Raw genomic sequence first — 17,114 nt, forward strand, 5'->3', positions numbered from 1 at the left:
TTCATTTTCAGGTATAACAATATCATGATCAATGAAACCCATGTTTATTATTTCAACTTAACTCTGGTCTCCTCAATTGAATAAAAACACTTGATATTATCATACACTTTCCTGGATAGTGAGATTAGGAATGGGGTATATATATTTTTTGCTTCTTTTTTATGTTTTGACATTGAAAATGCAAACTTAATAATTATCTGAGAAAATAATCCAATCCATCACTACAATTAAAAGCAGCTTCGGTTTATAGAATTGTGATTTCCTAATTTCACTGCATAAAATTTTGCAGTGATTTGCAATTACTTAGGATCTTTTAAATTAAAAAATTAGGCAAAGAGTAGTAGTTGACAATGTGGTCTTGGCAATCAAAGTGGGGGGTTGGTTTTCTTTCTTCATCATTTTCTAGAACTGACCATGGACAAGTTGCTTTCATCTCTGTAATCTCAGCATGTTGCACTTTAAAATGATATGAATAAACATCCTTAGTTTCTAAGCAGTTTAAACTTTAATGAAGGTACAATATGCCTCTTTTTAATATCCATTGTATAAAAATGTTTTCTGTAGTCTACTTAGTCCTTATATTTGGTTTTTCAACAATCCTAATAAAAACATAAATTTTACAAAAATATCAGTTTCTATTAATTGTTGGAAATTCTTCATTTAACTCTACACAATCTTCTTACAATTCTATTCCTATTAGAACACCAATGATCAAGAAGCATTTTTAATAGATGGGCTTTGCCAAATAAACAGATGCTTCTACATTAAAAACTAATAAACCCTGCAGGACTTGACAAATTCTAAAATGGTGTCGGGCCACAATTAACCACTTGCTTCTCTGAATAAGCTCCCCTCAGAGTGTAAATCAGAGTTTCATTAGTCCCACTTTACTCAGAAGGGTGCTTCTAGGCTACACTTACACAACTAATCTGCACCATTGCTCTTGACTTTGGTGGCAGTCAGCCGCATACAAAGCCTTCAGGATGGAGAAGATTAATTACTTCTACATGTAATTTGTGAGAGTCCAAGCCCCTTTGGTAACATGGCTGCATGAGATTGATTAGTGGTGGCTTTGGCTAAGAGGTTTGAACTTCTAGTTTGCCAATGTTAAAGGGAAATGATGAGATGGTGTCCAAAAAAAGTTTGAAAACTGCAGATTCAGAAGAAAAAGGCCTGATATTCTCAGTTTTTTTCCCCCATAAATACATAATTCTCACTAATCAGACATATGGCTGAAACTCTGGAATTGCTTTTCCATTGTGGATCACTTCAGTGGAATTCACATTTTGCATTATCAAAAGTCGGTGAGAGTCATATTTAAAATTAACTCTTATGGTTGGTAGAAAGAAAGAAAAGAAAGAAAAAGAAAGAGAGGAAGAAGAAAAAAGAAAGAAAGTAAAAAGGAAGGAAGAAAGAAAAAGAAACAAAGGAAGAAAGAAAAAAGAAAAAAAAGTAAAAGAAGGAAGGAAGGGTGGAATACACTGAATCAATCGATTAAATCAGTCATTGTGTTTCTTCTATAAAATGTCATTGTGTGGGAGTAAAATAATGTGTATTCCATAAGAATGCAGAAGAAATAACATTTAAAAAACATTCAAAAAGACTGTAAATAATGTACATCATACATTTCAATAAATAGCCATTAAACTGGTGTCACAAAATTGACAAAATACTTAGTAATGGAGACTTGGCAGAATAGTACTCCCCACAACTCAGAAGCCCTTCAGGTGTCAGAATGAATAACCACGCTCTGTCTTATTTTTCATCTGCTATGTTTCTTTTTCCCCCATTTTAATCTCTATTGTTCTATTTTAGTGGAAAAGTTCCTGGCTTTATGCAGCATGCATTTCAAACTTCTGATGATAGATCTGATATAGTCCCCATATCACAACCACCTAATGGTTCAATGTCTTCATTTCTGGGCATGCCCTCTCTGTGTGATGTGTCTTTCTCCTGGCATGCTCTTTTTATTCTTCTTTCCTCTGGAGAGAAAGCTACCTTCATTCTTTGTGCTAGGGCCTAAGGAAATAGCACAAAGGGATGCAGTACATTCTTTGCATGCAAGTGGCCTTCTATAATCTTTAGCACACATGGTCTCCAGAGCACCATAGTGGTAGAAACAGCCCTTACTACTTCTGGTTGTGCTTGTGGGTGTACCCATTTGAGACCCTAGACCCACCCATTTCGGGGAGGGGTCTTGGGAACCGGATAGTAGGCGTAACCTTACCTGCGAGCCCCTCCCATTCCTGGGAGGGGTCTGGAAAAGGTTAGATAAGGCATGGACCAAGGGAATTCGGGCCTTTGGCTGTTCCTCTCTTTGCCCGGCTGGGCTCCCTGGCTTTTGGATCTTGGGGCCGCATGGAGCCCAAAGGAAAGATGGCTGAAAGGAGTTTAGATGCAGGGCCAAGAATAACTAGTGCTTAAAAGGTTATGAGATAGGCCACACACATGTGGTGAATAGGGTATGAATAAAGTTAATGCTTCCTGAAGCCTGCCTGTGAGTGAGTCTTGATTACGCCGACTACCTGGGCCTGGAATCCGCCAGCTGGATGGGGATGAAGCCACGTGGTTGGGGCCTAAGCACAAAGGCCTCCATCCATCGCCATCCAGCACCATCGTTAATTATTTCATGCAACAGTGCTGCCACCAGTGTTGAGACCAAATAGTTCATTTAGGTTTAGGTTTCCATGGTAACAAAAATGGTAATGTTAAGGAATGCCTGCTGTGTCCCAATTAATTTATATGTACTTGATCACTTAACCTGATAATTACCTTTTGAAACTAAAATGATTGCTATCATAATTTTTCAGATTATTAAAAAAACACAGAACATTTAGCAATTTTTTTTATAAATACAATCTAGCAGTGATTCAACTCAGACATGCAGATATCTTACTATTATGAACCTATAACCTCTAAATTCTCTTCTAGACCTAAGGTAGACAGGGGAAAAAGTGAGAGTGTGTAGAAAGAAAGAAAGAAAGAAAGAAAGAAAGAAAGAAAGAAAGAAAGAAAGAAAGAAAGAAAGAAAGAAAGAAAGAAAGAAAGAAAGAAAGAAAGAAAGAAAGAAAAAGAGAGAGAAAGAAAGAGAAGAGAGAAGAGAGAAAGAGAAGAGAGAGAAGAGAGAAAGAGAAGAGAGAGAAAGAAAAAGAAAGAAAGAAGAAATAAAGGAAGAAAGAAAAAGAGAGAAAGAAAGAGAAGAGAGAAAGAGAAGAGAGAGAAGAGAAGAGAGAGAAGAGAGAAAGAGAAGAGAGAGAAAGAAAAAGAAAGAAAGAAAGAAAGAAAGAAAGAAAGAAAGAAAGAAGAAATAAAGGAAGAAAGAAGAAAAAGAAGGAAACAAGAAATGATGGGAAAGGAAGAAGGAAGGAAAGATAAAGAGAGAAGGGAAAGAGAAAGGGAAAGGAAGGAGGAAGAAAGGAAGGAAAGAGAAAGTGAGGAAAAAGAAAAGGAAGAAAAAAAGGAAGGGACGGGCCCAGAGAGATAGCACAGTGGCGTTTGCCTTGCAATCAGCCGATCCAGGACCAAAGGTGGTTGGTTCGAATCCCGTTGTCCCATATGGTCCCCCGTGCCTGCCAGGAGCTATTTCTGAGCAGACAGCCAGGAGTCACCCCTGAGCACCGCTGGGTGTGGCCCAAAAGCCAAAAAAAAAAAAAAAAAAAAAAAAAGGAAGGGAGGAAGGAAGAAAAGAAAATGATGATGCCTAAGTGTATTAAAATGTCATTTCAGAAGCAACAATATTTTTTAAAATAAACAGAATTACTAAGAAGTTTTATTCATTTTCTAGATTCTTATTGAAAATAGTTTAAATATAGCCATCTAAAGGAAAATTTTTGTGGTTCATTATAGTTTTTGTTTTAGGGTCACACTTGACTGTACTTGGGGCTTACTTCTGGTTCTGCATTCAGAGTTCACTCCTGGTGGGCACCAATTGTGCTGACCATTTGAATCCAGGTCAGCCATATGCAGGGCAACTATCCTATTGGCTGTACTATCTCTGTTGCCCTGTGTTTCATGATTTTTGCAATTTTATCACAGTTTACTAACTCATTTGTCACAATTAATATGCATTTAATTATCACTTAATATAAGTTATAAAATAGCTTTTGGAATTTGTTTTGTGGGTATTTTATCACTGCTACTCAGGTATTATCTTACAAAATATTTTAATGTAAATTACATACAAAATCAAGATAGCCTATGTGTGCACTTCGGTTTTTTTTTTTTTGTTGTTGTTGTTAACAGTTTGTTTTGTTTAATTTTGGAGGCTACATGCAGCAATGCTTGGGGGCTACTCCTGGCTCTAAGCTTGGGGACAATTCCTTTTTGTGCTCAGGGGATTGTTGTGTCTAATAGCAAAGCTGGGTCTTTCTCATACAAAGCATGTGGTCACTCCATTGAGCTGGATCTTTGTTCCTTATTATAGATTTTTGAAGTCTTGTGTGGTTCTATTCTTTATTATTTCTATGTAAATTTGTTAATTTTCATCAACATCTTCACTCTCCGATATGTACTCTAAGTGACTTATAGATTCTGCCTTCATTCTATTGTCTTCACATATTTGCACATAAAGCATTATTATCTAGCTAAGCTTTTCTTCTCTGTTTTTTTTAAATTTTTGTCATTGGAATACTCCACTCTTTGTATTTTAATGCACTTATCCGCAGGTCATTTTTTCCTCTTTTCTCAGGCTAAATCATTTACTTTTTGCCAAGATTTTTCATATTGCAATTACTTTTTATTCATATCATTTGTCTGCAAGAAATATTGAATTTAACAAGCATAAACTTAATATGGGAAGAAAGTGTTCACTCTCATTGCCACAACTGCAGAGATAGCAACTGTTAATGAGATTCTAGAAGTTTATTGATATTAGGATAGTTCTATGTCTTTTTCTTTTCTTTTTTTAAGCATATAAACTATTTATTATAGGCGAAGCCTACAGACTTATTTCTTCTTGGACACACCCACAGTAAGGCCATGGCGTCCGGTGGTCTTGGTGTGCTGGCTTCTGATGCGAAGTCCCCAGAAGTGGTGCAGACCCCGGTGGGCCCGTATCTTCTTCAGTCGCTCCAAGTCTTCAAGGAGCTTGTTGTCCAGGCCGTTGGCCAGAATCTGACTGTATTTCCCATCCTTCACATCCTTCTGTCTATTCAAGAAACAATCAGGAATCCTGTATTGGCGTGGATTCTGCATAATGGTGTGATCACGGGCTCCACCTCATCTTCAGTGAGCTCTCCTGCCCGCTTCGTGAGGTCAATGTCTACTTTCCTCAACACCACATGAGCATATCTTCGGCCCACACCCTTACTAGCAGTGATGGCAAAGGCTATTTTCCGCTGCCCATCGATGTTGGTGTTGAGTACTCCCAAAATATGCTGGAACTTCTCGGGGATCACTAGAGACATGGTGGCGGCAAAGAAGTGGCGTATAGTCCCGCAGTGGAAGAGCTTATGTCTTTTTCTTAAACTATTCTTGCAGATATAGTATCAGCAGCTCTAATTATTACATCTGTCTTCCAGGCAAAAAAAGAATGGAGAAGAATGGTGTTAGTGGTATCTCTGTAGGCATAAAATAAATACATAAAAAATTCCACTGATTACTGCTTTTGTTATTACTGACCAGACTGTATAGTATGATATCTCCTAAATTCAAGGGAGGTTAAAAGCAACCAATTAGTTAGACTCATTGCTTCCTTGAACATTTTTGAATGTCTATTAATGTACATTAAGAGAGTATACAGAATCGGCAAGCATTGCTGAAAATAGTGTACTGTTTCAAAACATATATTAGTTTCTGTCATAGTAATAGAATATTACCATATTGGCTGGCTACATGGCCACCAATTAAGACTATCCAGTTTCTCTTTCAATCACACCTGACTGTGGCTAATTTCTTATTGGTGTGGTCAGGTGTGATATGTTTCTTAGAGTTCTGCTCATAGAATGACTGTCTGTCCTCATACTTTTTTTATCATTCTCATAATAATATGAAATTAATAAGAACTAAGACATATATCTTGTCCCCTGTACTGAACATGGCAGAAATGATAACCAACCCTCAATGACTTTTGTACTACTATGATAAAGAGAAATACATCCTATCTTATTTTGATGGGCTGCTATATTTTTAATTATCATTATAGCAACTGTATTTTTACCTAATCATTTGCTACTTCATATACACCAGCTATGAGTCTATTGGGACCAAAATATTTTACTTTCACACTGGCCACCAAGTCATGATGTCTCTGTGTATGTGCAGGTACCTTATTATGCCAGGTACAATGAATACGTATATGCCTAAATTTATCTAAACATAAGATTACCAAAGTCCAATAAGTCTGAACAGTATGAGGAAGAATGTATTGTTTTGTCTAGATCAGAGGTCTTCAAACTACGGCCCGCGGGCCACATATTGTATTTATTCCCATTTTGTTTCTTCACTTCTAAATAAGATATATGCAGTGTGCATAGAAATTTGTTCATAATTTTTGTTTTTACTATAATCTGGCCCTCCAACAGTCTGAAGGACAATGAACTGGCCCCCTGTTTAAAAAGTTTGAGGACCCCTGGTCTAGATAGTATAAAGTAATTATTAGGAGCAGGTATTGCATACCTCTTCCACACACCAAGCACAGGGAGCAAATGGTCAATCTTTCTAATAGTTTCTCTTTTCTTACTTTCAAAACTATACATATCTGAGGAAAAATTACAAAAATTGGACAAAGATAAAGTTAGCAATTCAAAGTACAAGCATGATACTGTAGAAAATCTTTTGGCTTCTTTACTACTTCTTTTTTAATCTTTGGTTTTTATCCTTTTGAAGTAATGTTTAAACTCCTTCCTGATGGTCAATGAAACCACTTACATTTTTCTCAATCCTAAATGTTATTTATCTTTTGGTTTGATATTTACTTTTTGATGTTTTGCTTTTTTATGAGGAATTGATATGATCTCATATATATATAAATGACAGTTTAAAATTTTAAAATGTGGTTTATAACCATCTTATCCATATCCTCTAAATTAGTTTATGCAGAGTTGATCTTGTAAAAGTGGGTAGTCAATACACTTTGTCTCCTATATTTTTATGACCTTTAAACATTTCTTCATTTCTTTCACTTTACAAGATGTCCAGTTTCATTATGCTTCTCTAGTCTTTCTTGCTTTTTAAAAGTGTCTTACATAGGTCAAAGAGACAACTCATTGGATTGAGCATATGCTTGCATGTGGGAGGCACAGGTTTGATCCCCAAACGTTTGGTCCCCTGAGTTCTGTCAGGAGTAACTCTTAAATGGAACCAGGTGCTCCTGAGCATTACTAGGTGTGGCTCCAAAGAAAAACAAAAACAAAACAAAACAACCCCCCCCTCCAAAAAAGAAAATAACAGGGTAGTACATTTTCTGTTTTGTTTTGTTTTGATTTTAGTTTTTAGGCCATACCCAGAGGTGCTTAGGGGTTACTCCTAGCTCTGTTCTCAAAATTTGCTCCTGGCAGGCTCTCCCTGAGAGATGGGATGCCGGGGATTGTACTCATGTCTGTCCCAGGTCAGCAGAGTGCAAGGCAAGCCCTACTGCTATGCTATCACTCCAGCTCCAAGGAAGTACTTTTTTAAAAAAACTATCAAGGTCATATAAAACAATAAAATATCGTGGGAAAGCTAAAGCAACAGGATGGTATTTTGGATGACATACAAAAAATAATCAGGAAAGCCTAGTGACATTCAAACAAGGCAATGATAGATTACCTTGTTTAATATAAGTTAATAATAAGGAACTAGGGTTGATTTCTAGATGTTAAAGATATATCCCCTTAGTTAAAATGTAATGTTAATAATAGCAAAAACCAGTTGTAGGGCAATAGAAGAATGTCCTAGTACTTTCGCAACTTTTGGTGAATCTAAATATTTTAACATGCGAGTTTTAAAATTTATAAACTAAAAAACTGTGAAAAAAAGTATCATGCAACTTTATCATGGTAAGAATATGAAAATAAAAAGCCAGTCCTTGAGTATTTCCTTAAGGAGACACTTCCCCAAAAATATTTTGTAAAATACAATACTCTTGCTAATTGTGACTTAATTGCTTCAATGTTTGGCTCATGTTACCCTTCCTTAGAAATTCTTAAATGCATCTAAAATTTATAGTGTGCAATAAGTATTATTTTAGAAAATTACCTCAAATTAAGAAGCATCATTATCTATGACAGGATTTCTAATATGCATTTATCATATGAATTTGTGTGTATTTGTGTACTTAGATCAGATCTGGTGCTTCTTTTCCCAGCTCAGTGCTTGGGGGTCACTCCTGGCAATGCTTGGGAATCCATGTGATGTTTGGGATCAAACTTGGGGCATCCGCATAGAAAATGCATGCTCAGGATATTATGCCATCTTCTGGTCTTCCATGTGAAGATTTATTTTTGTTCAATAATTTCACCTTCTATCTAAACAAAAGTTAAAAATTCATCCTACGAAGCTGACTCAGAGAAAGCAATTCTGAGTTAATGGTGAAAGTTAATGAAGAGCATTAAACCTCAGGACAGTAACTTTACATCACCCTATGGTATTCCATGAGCTCAAATGCAACTCCTTGGGGAATGCTCTGGATACAGGAAAATCACTAAAGTTTTATTATAGATACAAAGGATGCAAATTATACTTAGAAACACAAAATGTAAGTCTCCTGACTCCGCTAATTGACTCCAACTTTAATGTTGCTATGCTCATTATTCCCCTTTTAGCAGTGTCAGACAATAGCATTTGGGAGCCTTTGAAATCATATGCATCTTGAAGATGTTGCAGTTTGATCATTCAAAGCAGTGAAGATCAATTGTCCAGATTCTACATGAGGCTGCAAAGTAGGCTACAGGATGGCGGAGCCTCTTCCTTCAGCTGCCTTCCAACTGATACTGACTGCTGCATCCACATCAATTGGTCAGTGATCCACATCCATTAAAGCAGCTCAAAGGCACAGGGAGAATTTACTTTTTTTTTTTAACTTTATCTTAGAAATATAGGAAAGACTGAAAGGGGAGGATTATTTCATGTGACTTCCAACAGAATTTATGACTTGCTTGATCCACGATTTGCCAATTCACATTGAAGAGACTTCTAATGAGCACCTTCTGGCTTAGTAAGAAGAGCAGGATGTTGGTTATGCTTAGCACCCATCCCTGTATCTTTTCACCTGTAACCTGTAATAGTCAGTATGAGAGACATTTGAAAGTTGACAAGGAGCAGCCTAATTTTGCACATAAAGAAGTTAATCAAGAAGGACCCGACTTAAATAATATTAAGTTCAGAGACTGTCATATATGAGTGAACAAGATGTGCTCTATGCCCCAAGGAATTTAAAGCCTGGTAGAAAATAAAGGCAATAAAAGAGTAAAATTTTATATAAAACATTGGGGATTTTAAAAGAGCAGGTTCCACATGCTTGGCCAACCGAGGAAGAACTTTCCACCTGCCCGAGGATGGAAAGTGGTGAAAGGACATCAGGGAAGAGAGAAAGATTGACAGGGAGCATCTAATCTAACAAAATAGAATATGTTTTTTGTAGCATACAGAGAAAAATTATACAGTTATATTATAGCAGCCATGGACATCCTAAGTCAATAATATGCCATAGTTAACTCTTCTATTTTATTTTGGCCACCAAGTTTTTTTAAATCTATTTGACAAGAACTTATGCCTCCTGATGGGAATTTTGGACTGGTGAAGGTGAGTGCTCTTCATATGACTGAAACCCAACTACAATCATATTTGTAATAAAGGTATTTAAATAAAGATATTTAAAAATAAAAATAGAAATGGAAAAAAGAATGCATGCATCATATATGGTTAGAATCATATTTCTGTGTGTACCACATTTTTGACCCCCCCCTTTTTTTTTGTTTTTTGGGTCACACCCAGCAGCACTCAGGGGTTACTCCTGGCTCTATGCTCAGAAATCGCTCCTGGCAGACTCAGGGGACCATATGGGATGCCAGAATTCGAACCAATGACCTTCTGCATGAAAGGCAAACGCCTTACCTCCATGCTATCTCTCCGGCCCCATACCACACTTTTGAACTAGCACAACATTGAATGTAATTAAATATAACTTAACTGTTTTCTTCTTTCCTGTTCTGACACTTAACTCAGTGAATTATGGCCTTTTGATTTGACTGTAATTTGGTATAAGGTAATAGAGATATGGAATTTCTAAGTCAGCAGTAATTGCTTTCATTCAGAAACATTAATAGAATTTCATAGTTCAGAACCATTTTTTAGAATCTTAAAGTGAAAGGTCTGATCACAAACCTGGGACCATTTGCATTGACTCTCTGATTGGGTGAGAATCGGTTAATGCCTTCTCTGCTGTAGTCAGTAATTTTGTTCCCTCTATAAATGGTCTGAGCAGGTATGGAGAAAAAATACAGATTAGAAGAGCATGTGTACATAGAAAAAGTGGCATGTTATCTTCTGGAAATAATTAAACTGACACTCCGGAAAGAGTGGTGGCAGGGTTGTGGAGATGCCCCTTGAACTCGCCCCAGGGTTCCCCAATGACAGAAAATGAATTTCTATGTCAACTAGTGCCTCCTTTTTCATATATTGTTAATATGATGCTTCTTGCTATATATATTTTTCTATGTGCTGAAAACAACTCACCTTGTTGTAAAACTTAACTCACTCTACATAATCCCATGGAAAACAAGTTCCATACTTTGGCAGCCAAAAACACACCTAACAAAAGCTTCAGTACACAAATAGGTGCTTGGAAATCCTGGAACATGTCGTTGCATTCTTAGCCATGCGACAACTCCAATTCTGTTTAATCCTATTATCCTTATAGGAATATACCAACTTAGATGCCAATGAGAATCTGAAGCCACTTAATGTTCAGAAACAAAGAAGTAACAGAATAAGCAACTAACAAGAGTTACTAAGCCTTGTTCAATGACTTAATGACCTCATTATGAGATACAATAATTTTCACAAATTTTCTTGTTGCCCTATACTTTTTTTATCAGTGTTTTCTTTGTATTCTTTCTTTTGTCAATAATTTCTTAATTAAAAACAAATGTATTATTATCAACTATGTCAACTCTATGGTGCATTGTTTTTAAATAAAGTAATTTATATTGATTAATTAATATCTTTATTTAAACACCTTGATTACAAATACGATTGTAGTTGGGTTTCAATCATGTAAAGAACACCCCCCTTCACCAGTGCAACATTCTCACCACCAATGTCCCAAATTCCCTTCTCCCCACCCCACGCCCACCTGCACTCGAGACAGGCTTTCTACTTTCCTCATTCATTCACATTGTTGTGATAGTTCTCATTGTAGTTATTTCTCTACTCATCACTCTTTTTTGGAGAGCCTCGTGTTGTGAGCTGGACCTTCCAGCCTTCCTCTCTTTTGTCTCTGGGAATTATTGCAAAAATGTCTTTCATTTTTCTTAAAACCCATACCTGATAAAGACTATTCTGAGTCTATCTCTCTCCTAGATGTATATGGAATCTATTATGCTGAGTAAAATAAGTAATTTATATTTTAAAAATTGAGAGAATTAAAGCCAGGTGTAGTGAAAAAAATTGATATTCTTAAAGTGATAACCAGCATATGTCATTAAAATATTCTTCAAAAGTTTCCTATCCCTGCAAGCATTTTTATTTTGGATTTACCCTCTAAATCTAGATAATTGTTTTGAGCCTGCTATATGGAAGGTATTATGTTAGGATCTGGAAATAGAATTATAAGATAAAGGAGCACTAGGGCTAACTGCAAAGATGTTGGCTAAGGTTCAGGTTCAGTGATTACTCCTCTTTCTACAGACTACAGTAGCTCTCTGTAGCCACAATTGTAGTGTATTGTACAATCTATAGTACAGCTTGACAAACTTATACGGTAAAGGGCTTGATAGCTAACCGTTTTAGGTTTTGTGTTTCTTATAAACTTAACTGCAAGTATTCAACTTTGCTTTTATAGAAACAGCTACAGACAATAAGCAACAAATAAGCATGGCTGTGTTGCACAAAAGTTTATTTACAAAGCAGGCAAGAGACAACACAATTAAAAGAAGCAAAGGCTTTGAATAGACATTGCTCCAGTAAAGACACATGAATGACTAATAATCATATTGTGTACAATATTATTTGCCAGTAGGAAGCAAAATACAAAACCACAATAATATATTGCATTATGCTTACTAAATTGATTATAGTTAAAAGGATAAAATAAGCCTAAACTGGGGGCAGTTTGGAATTTTATGTCTTGATAAATGCATAGAAATGTAAGCTAGTGTTAATTTGAGAACCTATCTGGTAGTTCCTCAAAATGAGTTCCTGAAGAATAGTTTCCATAAGCAATTTTGCCTCAACAAACAATAGATATATACAATGAATAAAAATATATGTGAGGCGGGGCCAGAGAGATAGCATGGAGGTAAGGCGTTTGCCTTTCATGCAGGAGGTCATCGGTTGGAATCCTGGCATCCCATATGGTCCCCCGTGCCTGCCAGAAGCAATTTCTGAACCTGGATCTAGGAATAACCCCTGAGTACTGCCGGGTGTGACCCAAAAACCAAAAAAAAAAAATGTGAGGCATATAAAAGCTCTTATACATAGACACATAATTCTTTATAAATCTCTATTTGGTATATAGATACATAAAATATGGTATTTGTATATTATGTATACACATAACACATATTCTTTATATAGTCATCTGTTAACAACAACTCATAAATATACAATATATGTAAACATATATAGATATATGTGTGGCATATATATAATGACAGTGTTACCCAATTAGATATGGTAGTAGTATATACACCAACACATTCAGTTATATAATTTTATCAAGTTAATACTATATAACTTTCACCATAATATACATCAAGATTTGGTCTGAGGGTCATGCTCTGTTCTACTAATTTACAGATCTCCTAAAATTCCATATTTCTTATATTTGTATACATATTCCTCTTTGTTATGTGAACTGTATCCATGAAACATTTCATTCAATGCCTATTTTTTTGGCTATGGATCTGTTTTGTCCTGGACATCATTTAAATCCAGAATGCCTTCCAATTTTCAATGCTGGTTGCAGGTAAGATGGGAGTTATGCAAAGAATGTTTTCTTGCCTCAGGATAGAGTCATCTCAAATACAATTTATATTTCAGAGATTCCCTGGAAGATAGTCTGACACAAGTCTTCATAGAATTTAGCTAATATGACAACTTTGATTGTTTTTGTCTTCATCTCTGTTATAATTCTCTTTCTAAATAACTACTAGCAAATAAATTCTTATTTGATAGGTAGTCAAAGAATTCTCTATGAGGTAAATTTTGAAAATTTATGTAGAACCATGATTTACATTGCGGTTAATAATAGTGTTTTAGGCATAACAATTTTCCAACTCCAAAGCTATGTCAGAAGCCCTCCACCAATGATCCAGGGTTCCCTCACCCCATGCCTCTTTATCAACTTATTATTAAAAGATTATTATTCTTACAGTTTGGGACACATATTTATGATAGTGTTATGATAGTGTCTTACACTTTTAATGTATAGTTACTTTATCTCTTCACCTCATAGTATCCAGTGCCTAAGATTCCACCAGCCTGACTCTTCCTTCTCTCCTTTTTCTCCTCTCCTCTCATACAATACGTCCATGTCATTCTCATTTCTGTTATAGAGAGCCAAGAGTTCTAACTTGATAACTTCCATTTCATAAATGAGAATGTCTTGTATTTGTCCTTATCCCTAAAGAAGTAAATGTAAACAGCTACCTAAATAAAAGTGGGTCATACAAAAATAAAACAACTGATCAAAATATATCCTGTTGCACTCATTAGTGTTCTTTCCCAAACTCTGGAATTTATTGGATACATATTAGAAATTTCAAGATGGAATATATAACCGCACGCTCTATCCATATATCTAAAGGTACCAAGTGACACACTTATTATTTCTGTGTCATCAATTCCATATTCCTCTGCCAATCTTTTCTTTGTGACTGTGCTATCAACTACATTTAATGGTAAGATAATTAGTGGTAACTGTCACTATGTGCAGGCTAGATATCTGTTTTTCTACTTTTAAATATCCACCTACCATGTTAAAAAATGATCTAGCTCTATCAACTTTCAATTTAACCCATTTGCTGATATATCCATATAATCAAATGACAGATATCTCCTTTTCATATACTTGATCCTTATTTTTCATCAATCTATCTATCTCATCCTAAAATGTAACTAAGTCAGTAAACAAAAAGAACAACACAGAATGCTGAACTAACAATAAACAACTTAGTAAAGCTTTAGATAATGACTCAATGGCTCCATCAACAAATAAAAAAATTTTTTTTTTTTTGGTTTTTGGGTCACACCCAGCAATGCTCAGAGATTACTCCTGGCTCTTCACTCAGAAATCACTCCTGGCAGGCTCAGGGGACCATATAGGACCCCGGGATTCGAACCACCGTCCTTCTGCATGCAAGGCAAATGTCCTACCTCCATGCTATCTCTCAGGCCCCCCAAAAAAACAATTTTTACAAATGTTTACAAATTTTCTTTCACTGAAGTGTTTTTTGATAACTTTCTAGATATTTAGTTGTAACAAACAATATAAAATATAAATTTTGTGCCTGCTAAAAGGGCATGTTTGGAACACGGGTATAATGAAAAAGGAAATGTTACATAGGTGGTGAGATTAGTGTTGGGACATTAAGTGCCAGAAACAATTGTATCATGAACAACTTAGGAAGTCCTGGTATGTAAATAAAGTGCTAAAAAAATTTTAAGGACATTCAATGAATAAGGTGTTTGCCTTAACATTAGCCTAGGTTCAATCTCCAGCATCCCATATGGTTCCCTGAGCAAAGCCAGGATTGATTCCTGAGTAGGATCTTGGCATTTTTCCATGATTCCAAAGAAGGCAATAGTAAGGCTAGGGGTTTGGCTCAGTGGCAACGTGTGTGCTCTGCAAGCATAATAATTTGATTTGTTCCCTGGTGTGAGAAAAAAATCCAAAGAGACATATGATATTCTAAATGTTTTCCTGTTTGCTAGACATATTTGCACCTCTGTGGTAACTCAATGCATCTATCATATGCTCTCTCTTTAGTAATAATCTGGCGCATAGTAATATTTCACTAAAGTTGGAGTAACAACTTTCATATTCATAACCATGCACCTGAATCACTATGTTGTATCTAAATCTTGTCACTCATCCTTGCTTGTTGTCCATTACTGATCCAGTGAAGGCAAACTCCTTATAGTAAGTCATTATCACTAGTGCTATAGGTAAAGACACAGGTTATACATATGCAGTTACAATTTACTATGTCCTTAGCTATTTACATTTCTGAATTGGATCAGAAAGATAGTGCAAGGACCTAAGTGTATGCTTTCATTGTAGGAGGCTAGGGATTCCAGTTTAGCACAATGCAGTCTCCTGTTCACCTCACCCTTCTGACCCAGTACCACAAGTAAAGAGCTATGTGTGGTCCACAAAGTAAAAATAAGAAAATACACCACCAGAGACCCCTGCGGGCCGGCTGGGGAGGCCTGAGTGAGTTTCTGTCCTTTGGCTCGGCGTTTGGGCCTGCCCCTCCCCCCAGAGACCCCTGTGGGCCGGCTGGGGAGGCCTGAGTGAGTTTCTGTCCTGTTGCTCGGCGTTTGGGCCGGCCCCTCCCCCCAGGGTGGTGCCTAGAAAGGCAAGTTGAGCGACCCGAATAGACGGGGGAGATAGGGAGATAGGGCCAGCCATCTGGACTTGCAGGTGACCTAGAGCAGTCCATCCCCCTGGACCCTGGAGTGGACCAGGGACTCCTCAAGGGCGTGGACAGAGCCTGCAGGGTCAAACTGAGGGAACTCATTCAAGGGAGGCTTGGAGGGGGCGGAGCTCCATTGAATCCCAGAGAAAGGAGGGTGGATTGAGAACTAGGTTCAATAGCGCCAGTAAACATTGTGGCCAGGAGTGGAACTGTACCGCTGACAGAAATAAGGAGCAGAAAAGGGACAAGACCCACTGCAGGAAGGCTGAACTCTAGGTAGCAAAGGGGAGGAGAAAGGGCTAGGTTCAACAAACTCACCCAACAGCCCCTCTAGAAACACCTTCAGGAAGGAGACCAAAGCAGGCCGAAATTAGAAGCCACAGCACTCCAAAACACACCATTAAATACAAAGAATTATGCATAAATCAAGGAGATCTCTTATAATTGGAGACACCATGACAAGCCCTATCAAGTTTCCAAGTCCACCAAAACGCACAGATCCAGGGGAAGAAGACCTAAAAGCGGTCATGAGGAAGGAAATGCAAGAATTACTAAAACAAATGAAAGAAACCCTAGCAACCAAGTATAAGAAATCCATGGACGAACGAATCAGCCAAATTAAAGAAGAAATGTCAAAGAACATGAGAGATTCCATACAAAAAGAAGTGAAGGATTTAAAAGACAAAGTAGCAAGCCTTACGAGTAGAAACACAGAGTTGGAGAAGCACATCGAAGAACTCGAAGGAAAACTGAAATCAAAAAATGATAAAGAAACCAACAAAGAAATAAAAGGCAAAGCACTGGAAGGAAAAATCCAATATCTAATGAACAAGGACAAAAGAAACAATCTAAGAATTGTGGGTATACCAGAAGGGGAGGAAATATGGAAGGGGGAAGAACAGGTGGTCAGGGAGATAATAACAGAGAACTTTCCCACCCTCTGGAAAGACAATTCAGGACAAATCCAAGAAGTCAAGAGAGTCCCTAATAAAATAGACCCTAATAAACCCACACCAAGACATATAATAATCCAAATGGCAAAAAACAAAGAGAAAGAGGAACTCCTGAAAGCAATAAGGGAGAAAAAAAACCCTCAAGTACAAAGGAAAGGATATAAGAATCAAACCAGATCTCCCATTTGAAATAATTCAAGCAAGAAGACAGTGGAATGACATATTTAAACGAGTGAATGAAAGAAATTTCCAACGCAGGGTCCAATACCCAGCAAAACTATCATTCATATGGGAGGGCAGACTAAAAACATTCTCAAACATGAACGAACTTGAACTATTTGTGCAAACTAAGCCGATCCTAAGCGACTTACTCAGAGACGAA

At 36.8% G+C, this 17,114-nt stretch overlaps 1 protein-coding gene and 1 pseudogene across 1 annotated transcript in view; one reads left to right on the plus strand and one right to left on the minus strand.

Moving 5' to 3' along the window:
- Positions 1 to 17,114, plus strand: part of LOC126001626 (protein unc-13 homolog C-like) — an 853,998-nt gene that overhangs the window by 171,730 nt on the left and 665,154 nt on the right. The gene's annotated exons all lie outside the window — the stretch shown is intronic.
- On the minus strand, positions 4,945 to 5,405 carry LOC126002099 (40S ribosomal protein S18-like; annotated as a pseudogene).

This window comes from Suncus etruscus, chromosome 2, assembly GCF_024139225.1.
Source record: "Suncus etruscus isolate mSunEtr1 chromosome 2, mSunEtr1.pri.cur, whole genome shotgun sequence".
Taxonomy (NCBI): domain Eukaryota; kingdom Metazoa; phylum Chordata; class Mammalia; order Eulipotyphla; family Soricidae; genus Suncus; species Suncus etruscus.